The sequence below is a fragment of the Oncorhynchus gorbuscha genome, linkage group LG21, assembly GCF_021184085.1.
Source record: "Oncorhynchus gorbuscha isolate QuinsamMale2020 ecotype Even-year linkage group LG21, OgorEven_v1.0, whole genome shotgun sequence".
NCBI lineage: Eukaryota > Metazoa > Chordata > Actinopteri > Salmoniformes > Salmonidae > Oncorhynchus > Oncorhynchus gorbuscha.
In genome coordinates this window covers 22309450-22333684 of record NC_060193.1, presented here as the reverse complement: position 1 = coordinate 22333684, position 24235 = coordinate 22309450, and the positions used below count along the sequence as shown (strand labels likewise).

Below are 24235 nucleotides of genomic sequence, written 5' to 3'. Positions count from 1 at the left end.
GTAGTTTCCCGTATTAATATAACTTAGTGACTGAAGACATCATCAATGTCAACTCAAATACCACACTATTTAGAGAGGAATGTGTTGGATACTGATGTATCTTACCAGGGAGTGATTTCTTGGGAAAAGCTGGTAATGATACAGTATACTTGCGTGACCCAGCAATTCACCTCTCCCCTTAGGCACTAATTAAAATGAACTTTGCCATAAGCCGTCCTCTTGAACCTGCCTCAGCGACTTTTATGATTCCCACATATAAATAGTGCGTGTAATAGAGAGGGGGATAAAGAAAAACAGGGATAGATGGGGGGTCAAGGAGAAGAGGAGAGGGAGTAGCAAGAAAGATGGAGAAGGGGGGGGGGGCTTTTGCTCTTTGGAAGGGGTGGAACATTCTCTGCCCTCCGATCGGATGACAAAATATCTGTTTACACGTTCCATCATTGCGGGAGTTGAAATAATGCACTCTGATTTAGTAAGTCCCCAAATGCCAGGCATGCATCAGCACTTTTATCTCATACTACATGCCTGTTATTTTCTCTCTCCTCTGCCTCGCTCTGTGCTCTGTTCTTGGCTCTTTGGAACTAATGACACCATTGAGACGTTTTGTGGCACAGCAACATATTTCAATTATTCAGAAGTGTTCCCTCTGTCACGAGGAAAACATGTTTTTATGGAAAACCCGTAGTGAAGTGTGCGGCTGACTTTTTCTTTGGTCTGTATTGACATTTTTCTTTGGGTACAAAATCAAACATGTTATGGTAATATTTCAAAAGATTTATTAACCTCAGTGATCCACTTCCAGGTAGCTGTTGATACCCCTCCTATTCCTATATTGCAACCATCTCTCCTACGTCTGTATATAGTATGGTATAAGATGTATGTATGCGTTTCCTCATTTCTGCATAAACGGTTGATAAAAAGTAGGACATACTTAATAGTACCTTTCCAGATCAAATCCATAGACCTAACAAGACTCTTAAGAAGTTGGAGTTTACAGGTTTGGTTTGGTCTGTTACTTAGAGGAAAGTAGTTTAAGTAGTTTAAACGCTAATGGGATTTGGAAACCTGGATGTACAGTAACCTCAACTTCCCCATGACAGTAAATAAAACATTTATGAAGTAGGCCTAGCTGTAAATAATGTAAACATACAGGGTGAAAATGGAAGGAAGAGGAAATGGATAGTTAAAAGCAAAATATTTGTCCTGGGCTTTGCCTCAGGCTAAAATGCAAATCCTCTATCCTAACCTTTTGCTCCTAAAGTCCTACAAGTCTTTATGCAGGACATGTTACAGTATCTCAAAGCAGCTTAAAACAGCATACTATACACATACTGTAGCTATCCATACTATACACATACCGTAGCTATCCTAGCTTAAGGTCAATCTACATGGCCTATGATTTACATATACAGTGTCTGATGTCTGGTGAAGTGTTAGCTCTGGTCCAGGGCATTAGTGTGTGTTCCTTCACGTTCACCATGCCCTGGACCAGATCTTGTCTAGTGGTAGTACTACCAAAATGAAGTGAGAGTTGATTAGGTACGTTATTGAGATGGTAAATCACCAGGTTAAATGTATTATTTGTTTTGGAAAAAGCAGTGGTGATGTCTAATGTAACCGTAATAGAATGCAGAAAAAGGTGAACCTAGTAAGGGTCTTTCTGTTGTGCAATTATTCTGTTTTTAATAAAGGTCACAATGAGTGTAAAATGCCATCGTATATCAATATATGTTTATTATCTGTTGAATCGGTGTGCCATGGCCATTAAAATGTTTCGTAAATCTTTTTAGTAACGCCTGAAATCGGGAAAAGACAACAAACAGAATTTTTAAAAATCTATGTTGATTTGTTGGCAATCAATTATCACACAACTGGTTTGTGTGAGGTTGCAACCAGGTGCAGAGAACAGACCAGATGTAACGGTTCTCTTTTGGTGAAGGAGAGTCGGACCAAACCGCAGCGTGTAGATTGCGATCCATGTTTAATAAACAACGTAAACACGAATAAACACAAACACTTACAAAACAATAAACGTAACGAAAACCGAAACAGCCTATACTTGTCAACTAACACAGCGACAGGAACAAAGACACTAAGGACAATATCCCATGACAAACTCAAAGAATATGGCTGCCTAAATATGGTTCCCAATCAGAGACAACGATAAACACCTGCCTCTGATTGAGAACCACTCCAGACAGCCATAGACTTTGCTAGATACCCCACTAAACTACAATCCCAATACCAACACCAAAACCCCAAGACAAAACACACCACAATAAAAAAAAAAACATGCCACACCCTGGCCTGACCCAATACATAAAGATAAACACAAAATACTTTGACCAGGGCTTGACACCAGATGAGGAATCGGTGGTTAAGGATAAACATAATACTTTACTGAGAAATGGTAGCCGCCGGATCACAGTACACTTGAAAAACAAGCGCTACGTCTCAAACTCAATCATGAAACGAACGCACACGGTGCACAAATTCAAGCTCCTGCAAAGGACAACAGAAAACACACCACTTCAGGGAAATCATAATAAGTAAATAGGACACACCTGAGTGTCTGTAATGTATCTAGGGCGGTCTAAGCCGCCCTCTGGTGACAGGTAGAACCATGACAGTTTGTGCCTAGAATTCACATATTGTAATGATCAATTTTAGATATGGGCAACCATCTGGGATTGCTACGTTCTTTTTAGGCATTTTAAATAAATGCTATTATAATACAGGGATATTAGTATATAATCCTCATGAGTTTAGTTCAACTGTCTTACCCCATCAGAACCCAAAATATAAGCAAGCTGCATCCCACTCTTTATACCAGTGCAATTCTAAACAAATGGCTAAAACTATAATTTTGACATAATGCACAGTATGGTCTGTTCTTGCATCCGTAGCTCTGTCTATTAATTTGAGAGTGGTGTATCAAGCCCAATCCCTCAGCTCTTTACCAATCCCAGATTGCCCCTTTCAACAATGAATAAAACATACTTGGTAAATAATGAATATACTGTAAATACTACATATGAAATAAATAGCTGCCTCTTATCTTTAGACTGAATTATTTGGAATGTATTGCACATTTCATTCTTCATAATGACTTCCCTGTGGATGCATGCACAAAGAATATACCCTATAAGCAATGCATTTATATCCTTTATTAAGTAGCTGGAGTGTTGCGATTGATTCCATGTTCGATCAGCTTTAATATTGCAGGTAGATTTTAAAGTTCTATAAATCCACTAACCCCACTACCCTTTCCCTAATTGGAGTAAACTAATTGACAACAATACTTAGGCTTCAACTTTCAGTTTACACACACTATATACATTTTATAGACACCGCCGTATATCTTACATTAGCTATCGTTTTTGTTTGTTTTTGTAAGTCGCTCTGGATAAGAGCGTCTGCTAAACGACTTAAATGTAATGTTAAATGTTTTTAGTCCCACCCTTCAGCTACCCTCAACCCCTCCCATCTATCACGGAAAAGCATCCAGTTTGGATTTCTACTTGCCATATATTTTTTTTACCTGGGTCCTGAACCTTTCTATTCTCATAGTATCTACCGATTGTAAATGAAAGATGAACATGTTTACTATAAGTATTATTGTATTATTGATCAGTTGACCATGGCTTTTAACGTCTCCCAGCAGTGCTATTTGCAGAGTTAGCTCCAGGTAAATGTTGCAATTCTTCAGCCATTCCTGAACCTGCGACCAGAAACGAGCTATATATGGGTAGTACCGAAACAAGTGATTTAATGATCATAAACCATGTGCCATGGTATCAGACACGGAAGTCTCTTCCCAACTATTTTGCAACCTGTATGGTGCATCTGTCAATTTTTGGGTCCTTATTAAATTAAACTGGAATACTTTTTCATTTATCACAATTTTATTTAATTAACCAATTTTGGTCTTAATGTAGGGCCGACAGACAAGTTCCTTACCTTCTTCCACTTGCCTCCATTTTTCCAGTAATGCTGCAATGAGTTGGTTGTCATTTTTGATTGAGCAGACATTTCCATAGATATTTGGTGTGTCTTTTTGGGTGGATTGAACTGAAATTGCAACCAGCTTTCTATGGCTTGTTTTAAAAATAGTTATTTCATTTTTAAATAGCCAAAAGTGAGAGGTTGTCGTCTCAATAAATGGAAAAAAAGCTATTTTTGAACAAAGGGTGAGCCATTCTTACTAATCTGCTGGAAAACCTGTTTGGATTTATAGATAAACTGGGGTTTGACTAAAGAATTGAATCAGGGAGATTTTTCCACACAAATAGACAGGTATTTAACTTTCAATGGTAGCAAGATCTTATCTATTTTCGCTAACTTTCAATTAGAATGTATCGTAGTGAGATCTTCTCTTTCTTTCGGGATTTGAATACAGATTATGTCCACTTCACAGTCATACTACTTTATTGGTAAACTGCATGGTAATGTAGTAGAGATCCAATACATAATATGATACACTGATCATAGTTCATTGTAATCCTGAGAGGTTAGACTAATTATCTAGATCCTCTATGAGGTGTTGCTGGGATCCAAATTGTAGATTAGTCAGTGTACAATGACACCTTTTGTTTTTAAGCCCTGTGATTTCTAGCCCTTGATATTCTTGTTGGATCTAGGTGTTGGATCTAATTTTAATAGCTACCATTTAGATAGCCATAATACATAGATGTGCCAATAGTTTCACTCCTCTTGACAGTTGAATACTTTCTGAGAAGTAGCCATTATTTACTATTTTACACCTCAGGCATAACTCTGACCCATTGTAGGCCCATGAGAGATTATATAGTCCAGGTATTCACGTACAAATTCTAGTTGCATTTCATCAAAGGCCTTTTCAAAATTAGTTATTAATACCTGGCCTGATTTCCTAGATTTTTCATCATGTTTTATTGTTTCCAGTACTTGTCTTAAATGATCTCCAATGTGTCGTCCATGTAGAACGCCTGTCTGATTTAGGATGAATAACATCAGACAGTTCCTTTTTAATTCAATGTTCTATGCATTTTTTGCTATAATTTTTGCATCACAACACTGAATTGTAAGGGGCCTCCAGTTTTTAAGCTGGACTGGATATTTATATTTACCACCTGGGTCCCATTTCAGTAATAGTGCTGAGTATATGATAGTCTACCATTTTTATTGGTGTGGTTAAAACACGCTAATAACGGATCTCTGAGTACATCGAAAAAAAGGTTTGATATACAGTACCTCAACTGGTATGCCATCCAGCCCTCGGACTTAAAGGCTTTAATTGCATCAATTAGTTCCTCCTCTGTAATTTGGCCTTCACATGAGTCTTTCTGTACAGCTGTTAGTTTTACACAGTTTTTCACACTATTAATTGATAAGAATCCTTACAACAAACTTCAGTTGGTGGAGATGGAGGAGACTTAAATGAAAACATTTGCTTAAGTACTTTGCTTCCATTTTCAAAATATGGTTTGGTGAATCTTGGGATGGCTCCAATTGTAACAAGTTTCTGTAAATTCTTTTTGGTAGCATTTCTACGTTGAAGATTTAAAAAGAAGTGGGTGATTAGTGGCGTTCCCTTATGATGCGCTTGTTCTCTGTATTAAAACAAAAACCTTGTTTTTATTCCATTTAGGGTCTATTAAGTGGGGGTTGCCATAACGACGCTTTGGCAGGATATTGCCTGGATAAGGCATAATGGGTCTCCTGACACAACTCGGTCTACTCCTGTGGAAGAACTTCACTCTTCGGAAGAGACAAAAGGTAACTGCACACCCTCTGTATAAAATCAATCTATGTCTGCTAAGATCGGCCACATACGGGATATAGAAGGATACATGACCGTGTGCTCGTGTTACAATGGACAAAGACATCTAAGGTATTGTGATAGTGGAAGAGTAGAGGGAATTGTCCTAAAACTGGTCCATATTAATGTGAGATGCTGCCTTAATTCCCTCGCTGGAGAACAAGTCATTCCCAGACACACAGTTGGAAGTGTCACCTTCCAAATGTTATGTCACTTGCAGCCTATGTTTTAGCTTTTACAAAGTCAGCCTGATGGGAACAGAGGGGGCCATTGGGAGTGAGTGGTATAAGGTTTGTATAAAAGCTAGACTATACCTTTACCCACCAAAACAACCCTCTATATAACGTGATACCTTAGGGATGTGTGTATATGACACAATTTCAATTGTCTCGGTCCTACTGTAGCAAAATGGGCTCGTCATGCGCTTTGCTGATTTCCTGGTCAAAGTGAACTTTGTCCACAGACTTTTATAAAATTAGCTAAATAAGCTAAAAACATCCAGTCATCATCCAGGTCACTGTTGATGGTTGTTGACTCCTCATCTTAGGGCGGAGTGTGACATACAGAGTTTGATACCAGCTGCCCTCCAATTTCACGAGAAAGCTTTGACTTTTACTGGAATGTTGAAAACTATGTAACATTGACGATCCATCGTCATCTTCTCATCCAATACAGAAGGACATACAATAGAAGCAACATATGAGTCAGTGACATTCCAGTAAACAGTACATTCGGAAAGTGTTCAGACCCCTTCTCCACATTTTGTTATGTTACAGGCTTATTATGACATGGATTAAATAATTGTTTTCCTCATCAATGTACACACAATACTCCATAATGACAAAGCAAAAACAGGTTTTTAGAAAATTTATTAAAAAATAAGTTTTCAGACCCTTTGCTATGAGACTCAAAATTGAGCTCAGGTGCATACTGTTTCCATTGATCATCCTTGAGATGTTACTGCAACTTGTTTGGAGTCCACCTTTGGTAAATTCAATTGATTGGACATGATTTGGTAAGTCACACACATGTCTATATAAGGTCCCACTGTTGACACTGCATTTCAGAGCAAAAACCAAGCCATATAGGTAGAAGGAATTGTCTGTAGACCTCTGAGACAGGGTTGTGTCGAGACCAACTTCAGTTTGCATACCGCCCCAACAGGTCCACAGACGATACAATCGCCATAGCACTGCACACTGTCCTATCCCATCTAGACAAGAGGAATACTTATGTAAGAATTCTGTTCATTGTCAACAGCTCAGCATTCAAAATCATAGTACCCTCCAAGATCATCATTAAGCTTGAGGCCCTGGGTCTCAACCCCGCCCTGTGCAACGGGGTCTTGGACTTTCTGACAGGTTGCCTCCAGGTGGTGAAGGTAGGAAACAACATATCCACTTCAGTGATTCTCAACACTGGGACCCCACAAGGGTGCAATTCTCAGCGCCCTCCTCTACTGCCTGTTGCCCCATGACTGCGTGGCCAGTCACGCCTCCAACTCCAAATCATCAAGTTTGAGCTTGATTACCAACAACAACAAGATAGGGAGGAGGTGAGGGCACTCACAGTGTGGTGTCAGGAAAACAACCTCTCACTCAACAAAACAAAGGAGAAGATTGTGTACTTCAGGAAATAGCAGAGGGAGCACCCCCCTATCCACATTGATGGGACAGCAGTGGAGAAGGTGGAAAGTTTTAAGTTTCTCGGCGTACACATCACGGACAAAATGAAATGGTCCATCCACACAGGCAGAGTGGTGAAGAAAGCGCAACAGCTTCAACACAACTTCACACAACTTCAGCACAACTTCAACTTCAGGAGGCTGAAGAAATGTGGCTTTTCACCTAAAACCCTCACAAACCATTACAGATGCACAATTGAGAGCATCTTGTCGGGCTGTATGGAAACTGCACCACCCTCAACCACAAGTCTCTCCTGAGGGCGGTTCGGTCTGCACATCTTATCACCAGGGATAAAACTACCTGCCCCCCAGGACAACTTCAGCACCCGATGTCACAGGAAGGCAAAAAATATCAACAAAGACAACAACCACCCAAGCCACTGCCTGTTCACCCCTCTACCATCCAGGAGATAAGGTCAGTACAGGTGCATCAAAGCTGAGACCGAGAGACTGAAAAACATCTTCTATCTCAAGGTCATCAGACTGTTAAACAACAATCCCTAACACAGAGAGGCTGCTGCCTACATACAGACACAACTCTGTATAATAATCTCTCCCTTTCCCTTTCCTAAAGCACTGTAGTTCCTGAATTTCAGGACTTAGTCTCTTATTCATTCTATTAAAGGTTCAACTCCCAATATCACTTTGCTCCGGCCAATGTCCCCGATCGTAGACATTAGCTCCTCACCTCGCTCTCTTCACACACACACCTCTCTCTCACACAAACCTAATGTAGCAGCTAATCAAGGTTGGGGAGTAACTAATTGCATGTAATCTGATTACAAAAAAATGTAAACACCTCAACAGCTACAATATTGTAATCAGATTACAGATACTTTAGAAAAACTAGATGATTCCTTCTTGGATTAAATGTAAATTCAGAAAGGATATTTGCGAGAAAGAAAATACGTTACGACACCATTCTGTTTTCTCAATGACATTCAATTCTGAATTGAAAAAAAGGCACAGGTTTAAGTTTGTTCCACCTTCAGAGACACTATGATGATGCATTTGATGGATCCTTTCTGTCTTCTTCTAATGCCTCTCAAGGGGATAGTTATCCAAGAGTAACTGAAAGTAATCAGATCACGTTCTGAGTTTGGGTAATCCAAGAGTTACGTTACCGATTAACATTTTGGACGGGTAACTAGTAAGTGTAAAGGATTACATTTAAAAAGTAACATACAAAACCCTGCAGTTAATTGCGTATGGGCCATATCATATTCTGTGATGTCACCAACCGGCGATACGGTCACAGACATTACTGATTTAAGGGAGATGTTGCCACAACTGCAACGCTTAGGTCAGAGCTTGTTGTCAGTGAAACTATACTGCCTCCAGGGATGCCATTGTTTGTTACACAGTAGATACAATAAGGCCCTCAATTTTTTCAGTCAATGTCAATCACATAGTTTTTTAAAACTTTCTCATAGTGACGGTGATGAGAAAAACACCCACCAGTACACCGGGTCCCCTATGGATAAAGCACAGTAGGCTGCACCTCATTCCAGCATAAAACAGCAGACGTTGGAAAGTTTTCATGTCAGCCTTTTAATAAAGTTTTGACTTTATACTCTATACAGATGACCAGTGGCAATTTTAGCATGTAGATCTTAGGGGGTAAAATAAAACATTTTTTGGGGGGGATGCATGCCTACATAAAGCTGTCCCAACAGCAGAGTTTACTGCCTTTAAAAAAACATAGCTAATATGGCTGACTTGCTTAAACAAATGTGTTTTTTTACTGATAATTGAGATGTATAAACTATGGCATAAGGGGACGACAAGCGGATACAAGGCAATCTGCAAATTCGATTAAGAGATGAATGAGCGAGCTAGGACGGACGTAGTCAGTTTAACTATTTGTTCAGCACCTTTGAAATGTACAGCGATGGAATTCAGATCATGGGCCGTTCTTACAGTGTTCTCCCTGTACACCAAGTCAGAACCGTAGGATAAATGAAGGGGGTGTAAAAGCAGACAATGAAAGCTCTTACAATATTAAATGGTTCCATTTCTCTAAAACAGGTTACAGGCTACATGTGCACCACCAAGTCAGAACAGTATGTGAAATTAAGAGGGGTAAATAGACCAAATTATTAGGTGAGGCACATGGGCTACTAACAGTTTACCACACAACATGCAGTTAGTATTACTTTCTTAGCCACAGTATACATATCTCTCTGGCCGATTACATCATTTATGCAGCAGCATACAAGACATTTTCACCTTGTTGTGCTGTGCTCACTTGAACATGAAGGTGGCGCAGTGGTCCTTCGTGGGCAAATTTTGTCATCAAAGTCTGACATTCTTTGGATTTATGGTGCTTTCAAATCAACTGGGAACTCTGGAAAAAAAACAAGGTTGAATCATGATGACGTCAGTGATCTTCAGGTTGTAGCTTTAGAAAGAGGCCTGAGTTCCCGACTTACAATTCGGAGTTGGATGACCGTTCAAAAAGTATTTTCCCAGACGGAGCTATTTTTTTCCCCGAGGTCCCAGTTGTCTTGAACTCACTGAAGTCAGATTTCCCAGCTCTGCATTAACAGTTGTTTTGAGCATGGCAGAAATTATGCTGGATTTACAGCAAGGCCAATGTTGAATGTTTATCATTTTAAGCTTGGAAAAGAGACTGATATGTGACACGTTTACTGGCAAAAAACAAACAAACACATGTAGCAAAAAATGTTGGGGCTCAAAACAAGTGGGGCTCTGTTTTGAATTAGAACGTGTCAAGGGAAAGAAACATGGGATATTGACTTATGGAAACTGGATGGGAATTAAACAAGGAGAAAGGGTCTTTTAGAGGTTAATGACCAATTCAATTAATCACTGACCAAGCATTTTTGGGGATTTTATAAAAGGCATGAAACTGATTTTATGGTTCAACATTTCACATAATTTCATAGGGAGAGATTATCCATTCACAAAGACCACCGTGTCCAATGGCTAATGCCTAGAGAGCCCTGTATTGAGAGAACCCCCATGATCCTTCTCTCCTCACTTTTTCCTCTGGTACTCTGGAATACATTATAATAAATCCCATTCTCAGTGGTACCACAATTTCCCGGACACATGTAAGGCTGATGAAAATGGAAGATATGTGAAATGACCCAAGACATCCCTCAAAAACTGGGAGTTTCGTATTGATAATGTGCTTTGACTTTTGGATACATCCAGTATAACATTGTGGAGCAAGAAATAGCTGAGTGATTATGTACTGTATCAACCAAATCCACATGGTGTGGCTCATTTAAGTTATTTTATGATGGATTGTGGATCACTGGAGAAGCTACAACACTGAGTAACAACAAACAAAACACCTATATACAGTAACATGTGGTTTGACAACTTGTACAACTACTGTATTGGCAGAGGACTTGAGTAAAAGTAAAGATACCTTTAACCAAATCAGATGGCACCATTTTCTTGTTTTTTTATTTATTTACCGAGAGCCAGGGGCGCACTCCAGCATTTAGACATAGTTTACAAATGAAGCATGCAAGTTTAGTGAGTCCACCAGATCAGAGGCACTATGGATGACGAGGGATGTTCTGTTTATAAGTGTGTGAATTTGGCTTACATTTTGCTTAGCAGGACGGAAAAGTCTAACGAGTACTTTTAGACGTCAAGGAAAATGTATGGAGTAAAAAATACATTCTTTCCTTTATGAATTTAGTGAAGTAAAAGTTGTCAAATATATAAATAGTAAAGTACAGATACCCCACAAAACAAGTTAAGTGGTACTTTAAAGTATTTTACACCACCGCAGACGACCGTCTCACAATGCCGTCTCATTATGAATGGCATAATAATGGCATGACACATGCCATAGAGACTCCATAAGCTGTTCACCTTTGAGAGGATTGACAACAATAGACCTGTCGGTAGAAGAGCAGCAGTGGTTTTTAAGGCTATGGACTCTTGCGAGAGCCGCATTGTGATCCAGGCTAGCGCTGCCTCTGATTTCTCTAAGCAGCTAGGTCACTCCACTAGAGATGATGGGAGGGATGAACATGCCGCTAGACAAGGTCGGCGGAGGGAGAGAGAGAAGGTGCAGAGGGACGCGTAAAAGCCTAAATGAGGGAGGGAGGTGAAGAGTTGAGGCGAGATGTGGCATTGTAATATCTTTCTCCCTAGTTGGCTCCCTGCGAAGCCTGTAGACAGCTCCCGCTGTTCGAGCACTTTGACTGTTGTTCTGAATTTCCCTCTCAAAGTGAACTCTAGTCAAGAGGGGAATGCAGGTACTCCTACCTTGCCCCTTAGCTACACAAGTTGCCATGGCAGAAGTATTTCCAGGCTGCATATAGGAGTTGGTTCAACATTAGCAAGTTCTCTTAGGGGGGAAAAAAAGGAGTTATCTAGAATCTGAAAACCCCTTTCTGATTCCAGGTAGAACCCTTTTGGTTCAAAGTAGAACCCTTTTGGGTTCCATGAGGACCCTTTCCACAGAATATCTACATGGAACCAACAAGGGTTCTCCCTGGAACCAAAAAGGGTTATCCTATGGGGACAGCTGAAGAACCCTTTTGTAACCCTTTTTTTAAGTGTGTGGCTAGTTGATGCATGTAAGTGAGATAGCATAGGGCAAGAGTCCCATTGAAATTCTGATTAGCTAGGAGGGGTGAAAAGCCTCCCATCTCCCATGCCACGGTGAAATTGTATTCACAGTGTTCCGAGCCATCTCTGCAAAGGGCAAATGAAGAGATAGACTAAGAGAAAAACTAGAAGAGAACACATCAAGCCTCCATTTGGTCCATCGTTTTTTCTCTCCATTCTTCATTCCCCGGGGTTATTTGGAATAAAAGGCTGAGATCTTTGATGTGGTAAGAAGGGATACGGGCGGGTGGTGAAGTGGACATATTAACGAAGGGAAGGGACCCATGGGTCCAGACACTCAGGTTTAGGTTCCATTTATAGCAGGATGGACAGTGCCTGTGTCCCAAATGATCGCCCATTCCCTATATAGTGCACTACTTTTGATCAGAGCCTTAATGGGCAGCCCAAAATAGGGAATATGGTGCCATTTGGGATGCAGACAGCGTATGCGGAGATGAGGTGAGTTAGCTTTGGCCGGGCAGAGGAGTGGAGGATTCAGTGAAGCTTGCAGTCTCATCCTCTGTAAAAGCTCAAAGGTATAGGGATGTAGAAGCCGACCGACCTGACTGCAATGACTATGCCTTGACACACACACACACACACACACACACACACACACACAGGCGCCGACACACACACACACACACACACACACACACACACACACACACACACACACACACACACACACACACACACACACACACACACACACACACACACACACACACACACACACACACACACACACACACACACACACACACACACAGGCGCCGATGTGCATACACACACACGCTCCAGTGAACTCTCATTCACGTCACTGAACCATACCCAATGATTTGAAAAAAGCACATTTGTACATAACAGGTGATTTTGCAGAGGTGATGCAATTTACTGAAACATCTGACGGCTCTGTGAGAGAGCTGCGTTTTTGGTAATCATAGATGGGTTGCTATAGTTTTTGTTTCAAATTCCCTGGAATCATCAGGACCTTTACAGTTTTTCTCAATTGCGTGTTCTCAAGACAAGTAACTCTGTGGCCTTCTGCAAAACAGGAAATGCATTTTCAAAATGAAGTTGCCTTCTCAAAACGAAAATACATTCAACAAAATGATAGTGTACCGTCACAATTGCTAATACATTCCTCAAAAAACACGACTTCACGCATAAAGGTTAACGCAAACAGGCAAAGCGTCAGTACATAGACAAAGTGGAATCGCAGTTCAGTGGCTCAGACACAAGATGTATGTGGCAGGGTCTACAGACAATCATAGACCACAAAGGGAAAACTAGCCACGTCGTGAACACCGGCGTCTTGCTCCTGAACATCGGGGTCTTGCTCCTGAACATCGGGGTCTTACTCCTGAACATCGGCGTCTTGCTCCTGAACATCGGGGTCTTACTCCTGAACACCGGCATCTTGCTCCCGAACACCGGCGTCTTGCTCCCGAACACCGGCGTCTTGCTCCCGAACACCGGCGTCTTGTTCCCGAACATCGGGGTCTTGCTCCCGAACATCGGGATCTTGCTCCCGAACATCGGCGTCTTACTCCCGAACACCGGCGTCTTGCTCCCGAACACCGGCATCTTGCTCCCGAACACCGGCGTCTTGCTCCCGAACACAGGCGTCTTGCTCCCAGACCAGCTAAACACCTTCGCCCGCTTTATGAATAACACAGTACCACCGATGCGGTCCGCTCCCAAGGACTGTGGGCTCTTGTTCTCCATGGCCAACGTGAGTAAGACATTTATGTGTGTTAACCCTCACAAGGCTACTAGAACAGACGACATCCCTAGCCGCCTCCTCAGCATGCGCTGACCAGCTGGCTGGAGTGTTTTTATGGACATATTCAATCTCTCCCTATCCCAGTCTGCTGTCCCCACTTACTTCAAGATGTCTACCATTGTTCCTGTACCCAAGAAAGCAAAGATAACTGAAATAAATGACTATCGCCCCGTAGCACTCACTTCTGTCATCATGCTTTGAAAGGCTAGTTAAGGATCATATCACCTCCACCTTACTTGACACCCTAGCCCAACTTCAATACCTAAATAAGAATGCTGTTCATTGACTAGAACTCAGCCTTCAACACCCTAGTACCCTCCAAACTCATCATTAAGCTTGGGTGGTGAAGGCAGGAAACAACACCTCCACTTCGCTGATGCTCAACACAGGGGACCCACAAGGGTGCGGGCTCAGCCCCCTCCTGTACTCCCTGTTCACCCATGACTGAATGAGCTGATCATGGACATCAGGAAACAGCAGAGGGAGTACGCCCCTATCCACATTGACGGGACCGCAGTGGAGAAGGTGGAACGCTTCAAGTTCCTCGGCGTACACATGTCTGACAACCTGAAATGGTCCACCCACACAGACCGGCTACCACCCGGTGACTCAACCATGCACCTTAGAGGCTGCTGCACAATATACATACACATGGAATCTCTGGTCACTTTAATAATGGAACTCTACTCATATGTATATACTGCATTCTTTTCTACAGTATTTTAGTCAACGCCACTCCGACATTGCTCGTCCTAATAGTTATGTGTTTCTAAATTCCATTCCTTTACTTTTAGATGTTTGTATATTGTTGTGAATTGTTAGAAACTACTGCCCTGTTGGCGCTAGGAACACAAGCATTTCACTACACCCACAATAATGTCTGCTAAATATGTGTATGTGACCAATAAAGTATTATTTGAATTGATTTGATCTTGAGTCAAATCTGACAAAACAAAGTTATTCTGTCATTTAAAAAATCCTAGTTATCAAATTGTTTTATTTGAAGTCCCTAAATCATGATGATCAAAATGTGTAATACAACTATCAAAAGGTGCAGAATTATTCAAAATTACTATTTTTTTATGTACAGTACCAGTCAAAAGTTTGGACACACCTACTCATATATGAGTTTCTTCAAAGTTGCCACCCTTTGCTACGATGACAGCTTTGCACACTCTTGGCATTCTCTCAACCAGCTTCATGAGGTAGTCATCTGGAATGCATTTCAATTAACAGGTGTGCCTTGTTAAAAGTTCATTTGTGGAATTCCTTTCCACTGTCAGTCATTAGTGTCATCACAATCCAAGTCCATGTATTCAAAACTGTACACAGGCTTGGATGTTCCGAAGGCAAGCAGAAACACACACTCCCCAGTAGAAACAAGGAAAGGGGAATACAGTGGAGGAACCACAACTGATATGAATGTATAGGACACAGTCCAAAGCAAAGCTCTATAATGGAAAGTCACAGTGTTGGAGATGATAACTTAGGAGTAACTCCACATCATTATCTTACCATCTCTTCAGATCTTTCCCGATATTGTACCTGGTGTTCTACTGTTAAAGCCATATACAATGATAGCTGATATACTGATAGCTGGAAATAGAGAACACATTTGCAAACCTTGTTTTCTCTTCTGTTGAAAACTACCTGTTGATATTGTGTGAACAGAACACTTTACAGTGAATGTTGTACTCATTGATGACAATTGCATTTATGGTTTTGCAAAAGTGGGTCGAAAATACGCACTTTATTGAACAAAGGCAAGAAAATGATCAGCCATTCTGCGAATGTATTTAAGCATTTGATCATTGTTGGTTTGCTATAGTTATGTTTAACCACCGTTTCAAAACAATGCTGGTACGCATAAAAAAAAATTGGGGACAGTAAATGTCATAACCTAACATGCATGGCATGTTATTCATATTAGATCATATGGCATTTGTTGCAGAAGTCTATGCATTTGGCATGCCGATTTGAATAGACAAGGTATTTTATTATGAGGACAAACATTGTGACCCCATCTCCACTTCAGCAACAAGTGTCGACCCCTATCATTTAGGGCTAGAATACAAGCATTAGCAACACAAACACAGAGACTAGTATGGGATTCATGAGGTAATATACTGTACTATGATATAATATGATTTAACATGAGGTAATTTGTCTACTTCCTCTTCAATTCAGGTGCGTCTGGTGGTGGAGCTGTTGTGGCCTCTCTTTCTGTTCTTCATCCTGGTCTGGGTGAGATCAACCACCCAACCCATTTACCAGGGTGAATGTAAGTAGAATGGTCCCAGTTTAAGCAAACTGTATAAAGTATTTACAATTTAAATAGATGCTTCACAAATAAACTATAGACTCACAAATCATATGCCAAATGTGACACTATATCAATTCCCCCAAAATGAAATCTATTGCACTACAATTACAATGTTTCTAATCGTGAAATGCAAGCGTGTCCCTTCCTTTCTCCAATTGCTGCTGTAACTTTGTCACCTGATAAAAGAAGCAATATCACCGTGGCCCAGCAAATATCATACCTACGACTATGACACACTGTTCAGTATCACTCTTCCTACAAACTCTCATTAGTATAATGTACATTTCCGGACACCCCTACTGCCTTTGACATAAAGTATGAGTAGGAAGTAGGGACATTTGGTCAGGTGGAGAATGGGTGTCCTAAAATGTACACCATACTTGTTGTGAGTTCACCTGACATGTCAAATCCAAGGGTAATGGCTAGATGGGCTTATGTCAAAGTGCAGCTTATGTCAAAGTGACATCAAAATATAGATATTTGAGTTGTGTCTGGGATAAGTTTTGCATTTTAGATAAGCCTAACCCTTCTCCTAACCTGTTACGTTAATTATCCTAACTTGCTGCGAAAGTTCTCCTAACTGGCTACGAAAAGTCACTTCTGACCATAGCTGTATACCATCTCGTCAAAACCCTCTTAAAGTGGATAAGGGAGTACGCAAGATGGCCGCCGAGTCAGCCGACACTGACACACAAGTCAGCTGACACAGAACATGAACACACACACACTTGGCAATTCCCTAATTGAAGCCATCATCTGAGGACACTGCAGAAAGCTGCAGAAAGATGGTGGAGGATGAGGACCTTTAGGTGCTCATGTATGGATGGAAATGACAGCTTCTTTTTTGGTGTTCAAGGTCATTATCCAAATAAAGCCATGCCTTCCGCCGGTGTGCTGCCTTGGCTTCAAGGCATGATGTGTAACATAGACAACCCATGTGTCAACCACTCCACGCCGGGAGAAGCACCGGGACAAGTCAACAACTTCAACAATTCCATGTAGGTAGAGGGACAACTGCTTTCAAGCCATTTACCTACAGTGAGAATTTCCAAATTTACTGTAAATGATCCTAGTTTGAGTTACATTACTTCACCTTGATAATGACAGGTTTTGGTAGTCAGTTAGCCGTTGATGTTCCGTTAGAAAGTGAGTCACATTTCACCTTTGAAGTAGGCCTATTAGCTATCTTTCATTTAGCCATGCAAAAGTCTAAGACTTTTTATATTCGTCCTCTGTCCAACCAGAATTGCTGGGATGTTGATCGAGTTACAGTCACTTCTGGCGAACAGATCCATCCGAACCAAGATCCAGACGCTTTCCGATGATGTGGACCAGTGGGTTTTAACCATCAACCATGAAAAAGGTACAGAGTTTGAACCGTTTTCAAATTGTTCATACAGTTTTTTTTAGGGCCCTAGAAAATCCTGAGCCCATTGCATTGATGATCTACTTTAGCACACCAACCTAACTGATCCTGTACTCACGGTTCAATACACTGAGGACCATATTAATGAACTAAGTTCTACGCCAAACCTTGAATATCTCATGAATAATAAAGCTTTTACAGCCACTGACTAATGGCTCAGCAGTAATTGGAACAGTATAATACTTTACCAGACTGACAATCACTTTGCCATAGATTTGACCACGGTCCTTTATCAACTAGAGTAGCCCATTCACAAGGGTGACAGTTTGGAGGATTTGTTATTCTCTGAGATCACTCGGAAAAACAATGACAACTGATTATTTATGATCTAATTTGCCGTGTGGAGTGGCAGATCGTTTATCTTCATAAGTTGCTACTTTGCATTAGGCTCATTTAGCCTGATGATATTCAGATTTTCACAAGGCACCTAATTTGCAAATAGGGAAAAGTGGGCCCAGCCATGGTTGAGGCTCACACAAACATCGCACCCAAAACCGTATTTGCATTTTGGGGTCACAGGCTCGTAATATACAAGATTAAATCCATCAGAGATCTAAGGCACGGCTTAATTAATGGGATACGCTGTCTGAGGCGACATGGCGAAAGGTCAAACAACACAAGGGAGAGGCAGAGGGATATCAAAGGGATATAAATGGCAAAGGTGATTGTGTTGTGCTTCTCACCGGAGACGTTGAAAAGTGTTGGGGTGGGGACTCCAATCTCGCCCGGTAACCAAGTTCAGACAGAGCCCAGAGCATGTTTTTGTTTCGACCTGTACAAGTCTCATGTTGTCCTACCTTATTGATGGTGTTGAAAATGATAATGACAGAGGTAGTAGTAGTTTTAGTAAGGGTATAAGGACAGGATAAGTATATCTACCTTGAATTCCTTATAAGCATGAATTAAACATACATACTATCATTTATTTTCAACCATATTACAATGCCATGTATGTGGCTTAAGTCAAAATGTTCTCTGCATATTCTCCAATATCGCTGCTCATGAGTTTGTTTCAAAAGGAGATTTCTTGAGAATACTCAACGAACCATGTAGCCTAAGAGATAAACATTGTGGAGTGAAGTAGTAATGGGCTGTCTTTGGCTTGTGATCTGCACCCAGACATTCTCACCAGTCTAAGCGGGGAGGATTACATTAAACAGTCGATTGGTTTTGATGTTGTCATTTCGACCAAGACTATCAGTGGGCATCTAATCAGTACAAAATGACTGCTTAACTGACTGATGCATGTTTAGCAACGATATGCCAGCTCCCACTAAAACAATTCCTCTGGTGACCCTCCCTCGCTCTTATCCACGTTTTATTGCAACATTCACCTGTGGAATACAATACAATTTCAACTCTGATTACAACCAAATGCCTCTCAAAGTGATGTTAAACAACAACAAAAAAGCAAAGCAAAGCAGTTTGGGAAATGCTACACTTAAATATATCAATAGGATGCTGTCAATATCACATGAATAAGGAACATCACATTTTCCAAACCCATCTTTGATGTTTGCCACACCTATGGAGTATACTGTTTTACATGCCTGTCTATCAAAAACAAACTGATACAACTCCCTCAAAAATAGTTTTCTTCCCAGATCCATTCGAATTCTGCCCGAGTGAAAGCACACTACTTGTTCTCGCTCTTCATGTTTAAGGTCAGCCCATTCCTCTGAGAAGTATCCTGAATGACAATGAAATGTTCACCACATATCTGAGGGAAAACTTGTCCATGCCATCGACGGTAGCCGACGGTCTGATTACCTCAAATATTCGCCTGAATGAGGTGAGTCAGCATAACTTTTTTTCACAGCATAGTACTGCAGAGTGGTCTGGAAACAACAAGATATAACGTTTTGGGTGACCTGAACAAACGCACATTATAGATCTGTCATTCTCATTGAAAGCAAGTCTAAGAAACCGTAGATATCTTCTATGTGCACTATTTCTATGCTTCCTGTTCTTAAGGTTTGTTTCTGTGTCTTTTGCTTTCGGTTTTGTACACCATCTTCAAACAACAGAAAATACAATATTTGTGGTTATGGAAAAGATATTTCACAACTGTTTAGATGGTACAATAAACTGAAATTAGGTGAACTATTTGAATGTTAGTAACCAGGAAATGCCGGAGGGGATTTCTGCGTAGTGCATCTTTAACAAACACAACGCAAATCTTCAATCCAAAATGAATCTTCGGCTCTTCTGTCAAACCCCTCTCCCACATAAGACACAACCTTCTGGCTTCAGGTCTGCCTCTCCAACCTCTAGGCTACCTACCTACCCATATGATTGAAAATAATGCATTGCAAGGACATCATTTCTTGACTGTTCCAATCGATTCAGGAGAGACATACTGTATGACTTTGCAGAGAATTTACAGTTTAAGAAGTCAATTTTTCTCAATCGATTCTTAGGGGTGCACATCTTTGTTATAGCCTAGCATTAACACACTTGGTTCAACTAATCAACCAATCCCCAAGCGCTTGAATAATGAAATTGGATGTGTTAGCGCTGAGCTAAACCACAAATGTCACACATTGGGGGTACCCCAGGAGTTGATTGAGAAACACTGCTCTACCTGGCACGTTTGTGTTCGGGTGAAATGCAGCTGTTGTAGCGATAAGTGTGATCTGTGAGTTGCCCCTTCAGATGTTCCACATCGATACCTTGCCATGTTCCAACTGATGTCAGACGAGTGAGGAGGAAAACTATTATTTGTGCCAGGCTATACGTTCCTCGCTGACAAGGCTGCTTGGTGTGTGTGTGCTTGTGTGTGTGTGCTTGGTGTGTGTGTGCTTGTGTGTGTGTAAAGTACACACATAAAAGTCCAGGTAAGAAAGCTGACTCAGATGGGTTTCTATTTTACGTCTAACACTTCTGACGCTCATCCTGTCCTTTCACCAGATGATGGGCATTTCAAGGCAAGACGATCTGAGGATCACCCTTTGCAGTGGAACAGCTCTTGATAGATACATGGAATTCACCAGCGCCTTTGACAAGGAGGCCTTTCAGAAAGTCAGCTGCTCCCTCACAGCGCAGCAGTTGAGACAAACCAGAGACGTTTTCCTACAAAACCTGGATCCAAGGAAAGTGCTCACCAATGTAAGTCAAATCGAATTCGGTCTACCACTCAATTATGTAAATGTAACTTGATTGTGCTGTTTACTTCATTGTGACATAAAGATGTAATTGTGTATTTTACTTGCTTCTTAATTGACCTTTTCTCTTTGTGGCTCTTAATCGTTTGAAATCTATGTTCGCTACTGCCAAATAGATCTTTTGTATGTCATCCAACAAATGTAAACGCTTAGAGTTTGCTAAACGGTATTGGCAATTAGTACCGTATGGTCAGATCACATGAGCACCAGTGGTGGGTTTGGCATCGAAAAGAGGAATCAAATGCAGAAAAGAACCGCATACCTACTGTAAAATATGGTGGTGGATCTTTAATGTTATTTGGTTATTTTGATCCTGTATTTTGCCCAGTACCAGGACTTTTTAACCTAAATCCTGGTTGCCTCTGCCAGGAGGCTGAAACATGGCCACAAGTGGATATTGTAGCAAGACAATAACCCCAAGAACATCAACATCCACAAAGAACAACATTTTGCAAAGGCCATATTGGTCTCTGGACTTGAACCTAATGGGTTTCAATGGAAGAGGGCATCCCATAAGTGCAGACGAAGGGTATCAAGGATCTGGAAAGATTATATATGTAGGAATGGTCTAAGATCCCAACGTGTTCTACAATCTCATGAAACATTTGAGAAAAATGCTTAGTGCCATTATCCTCGTAAGGTGAGATATTGACAGGTATTGAAAAGAGTGTTGCCTATAATTTTGACCCCTATCTTTTTGAGAGAAAAAAATATTACTTGTGTAACAAAATCTATTTGGTTTTAATTGTATTTGTTTAAAATAATATAGTAGTAAAACAAATAATGTGCATACTTTATAACTCAGTGTGTGTATTATTTATTTCACTCTTTTACTCCAATGGTGCCAATAATGATGGACCTGACAACACTATACTGACAGCACTATATCTATAGATTTTCCCATGAGTGTGTGGAGTTGGCAACCATTTGGGTTCATGTCCTAGATTGCACTCTCCGGAGTACTTTCCTTCCTGAATCTTGTGTCTTGTACCTCATTGACTCCAATTTATGAGTTTACTTTTTCAATCTTGCACCAAACAGAGCCTCCTGAGGTCAAAACTGTCAAAGGCACTCACCATTTTAACCTGCTTGGTTTATTGCACCTTTGAAATATGTTAGTCTCAAGAATATTAGCTAATGAGCCAGCCAGCTAACATTAGCTAGCTAACAGTACGCTTTAACTTGGAGTCTTTTGTTTAGACATGCAGCTAGCTAAACAATGAACCATAATCCCAATCCATAGAGTACAAGCAATATAAAACAGATTGTCCTAGCTAAAAGCTAGCCAACTAGGTTCCAATGTTAGTTAACTAGCTAACATTAGGCTATAACTAGCAATGCAAATTACTTTCTGAGATATTACTACACAGATCATACACCTAATGTTCTAGCGAGCCAGCCAGCCAGCTAACGTTAGCTAGCTATCTAACGTTACGCTTTAACTTGCAATGGCAATGACTTTCTGACAAAATTAGAAACGTATATATTACGTTGGCATGATGATATAATGGTCTGGATGGCTGTGGGGGCAAAGTGGGTTTGATTAAAACCCAAGGTGAGGGAGATTTTTCCTAAGCCTGAGAAGCTGAGCTTTGCGCTTCATTAAAGATGCTTTCGTGATGTTCATTCACTTAATGCAAGAAACCACACAATCCTTTGTTTTTGGCTAACAATATGCTTTTGCTCATGGGCGTGGGGAGTTATATACCTTTTAGTCAAATTAGGTCATCTCTGGCCAATATCTGTCCATTTACGGGACCCCTTTTGGCTCAAGAGCACCAGAGGCCAAATGTCTGTACAACCTCTTTAATTTAATTTTGTTCTCTATGCTCCTCCTCTCTTGGTCTCCACTAACCGTTGTAAAGTAGAAACAATTCGATTTATTTAGCATTGATATTTGCTGGATTTCATTGAAACCTTACTTCCTGTAGAGTCGACAAAAGAGTCCACTTCCCTTCCCAGTTTATCTTTGAGAGAAAATTTGTGGGACAGCAAAAGCAATGAATAAGTGATGAGGAAAGAAGTTCACGGAGGGGAAAAAAAGCCATTTGAACAACTTAAGCTTGGAGGCATTTTCAGTCATCGAAGAAAATGCCAGACAAGATATGGCTAAAAAAAAGTCATCTGGCCCCCCTGAGCAAAATGGAGGGGGGAAAAATACCCTTTCACACACTGAGAGCTTGGGGTCGAAGAAAAGTGGTGATAACAAATACATAAAGAAGGGGACTTTAGAAATAAAAAAATTTAGTCTGGGTTTATCGAGACAGCATTGAGTGGTAGTGGGTTATTTAGTTGTGTTGAGACATAATATATATTTTTAAGGGAACACAGAGCACAATATAGTGAGGTTATAGGGAGCATTGTACACAAAGTAACCGGTGCTATCTTCTTGTCTTACAAGGGTCCAGGTGCACATTACAGTAGCTTAGAAATATTACTTTTGCAACGTGGATATTTTCTGGAAAACAAAGTGGTTGGTATTGTGTTTTAAACATAGAATAATTTAATTGAATAAAAGTAATTTATCCCCAGAGGGAAAATTGGATTTGTCACCAGCATTGGGCACATGGCTACAGGGACAATAAAGACACACAGGAATACATAAGAACACAAAGTCCTGATAATACTGATGGCTGGTGGAACCAGTGCAATATAAAGTGCATTTGGAAAGTATTCAGACCCCGTGACTTTTTACATATTTTGTTACGTTAAAACCTTATTCTAAAATTTATTAAATTGTTTATTTTCCTCATCAATCTACACATAATATCCCATAAAGACAAAGCAAACATTTTGCAATTACGGCCTCGAGTCTTCCTGGGTATGAAGACTCTCCATGATGATGCTGCCAGCATCATGCTGTTGGAATGTTTTACAATGACATGGACTGGGAGACTAGTCAGGGTCAAGGGAAAGATGAACGGAGCAAAGTACAGAAAGACCCTTGATAAAACCTGCTCCAGAGTGTTCAGACTGAGGCGAAGGTTCCCCTTCCAACAGGACAACAACCCTAAGCACACAGCCAGGACAACACAGGAGTGGCTTCAGAACAAGTTTCTGAATGTCCTTGAGTGGCCAGCCAGAGCCCAGACTTGAACCCAATTAATCTCTGGAGAGACCTGAAAATAGCTGTGCAGCGACACTCCCCATCCAACCTGACAGAGCTTGAGAGGATCTGCAGAGAAGAATGGGAGAAACTCCCCAAATACAGGTGTGCCAAGCTTGTGGCATCATACCCAAGAAGAATCGAGGCTGTAATCACTGCCACAGGTGCTTCAACAAAGTACTGAGTAAAGGGTCTGAATACTTATTTGAATGTGATATTTCAGTTTATTTTATGTCATAAATTTATACACATTTCTAAAAAACAGTTTTTGCTTTGTCATTATGTGGTACTGTGTGTAGATTATTGAGGATTGTTTTTATTTAATCCATTTTAGAATAAGGCTG

The 24235-nt window shown here is 40.7% G+C and overlaps 1 pseudogene; it reads left to right on the top strand.

Moving 5' to 3' along the window:
- Nucleotides 1–24235, top strand: part of LOC124007956 — a 234027-nt pseudogene that overhangs the window by 6731 nt on the left and 203061 nt on the right.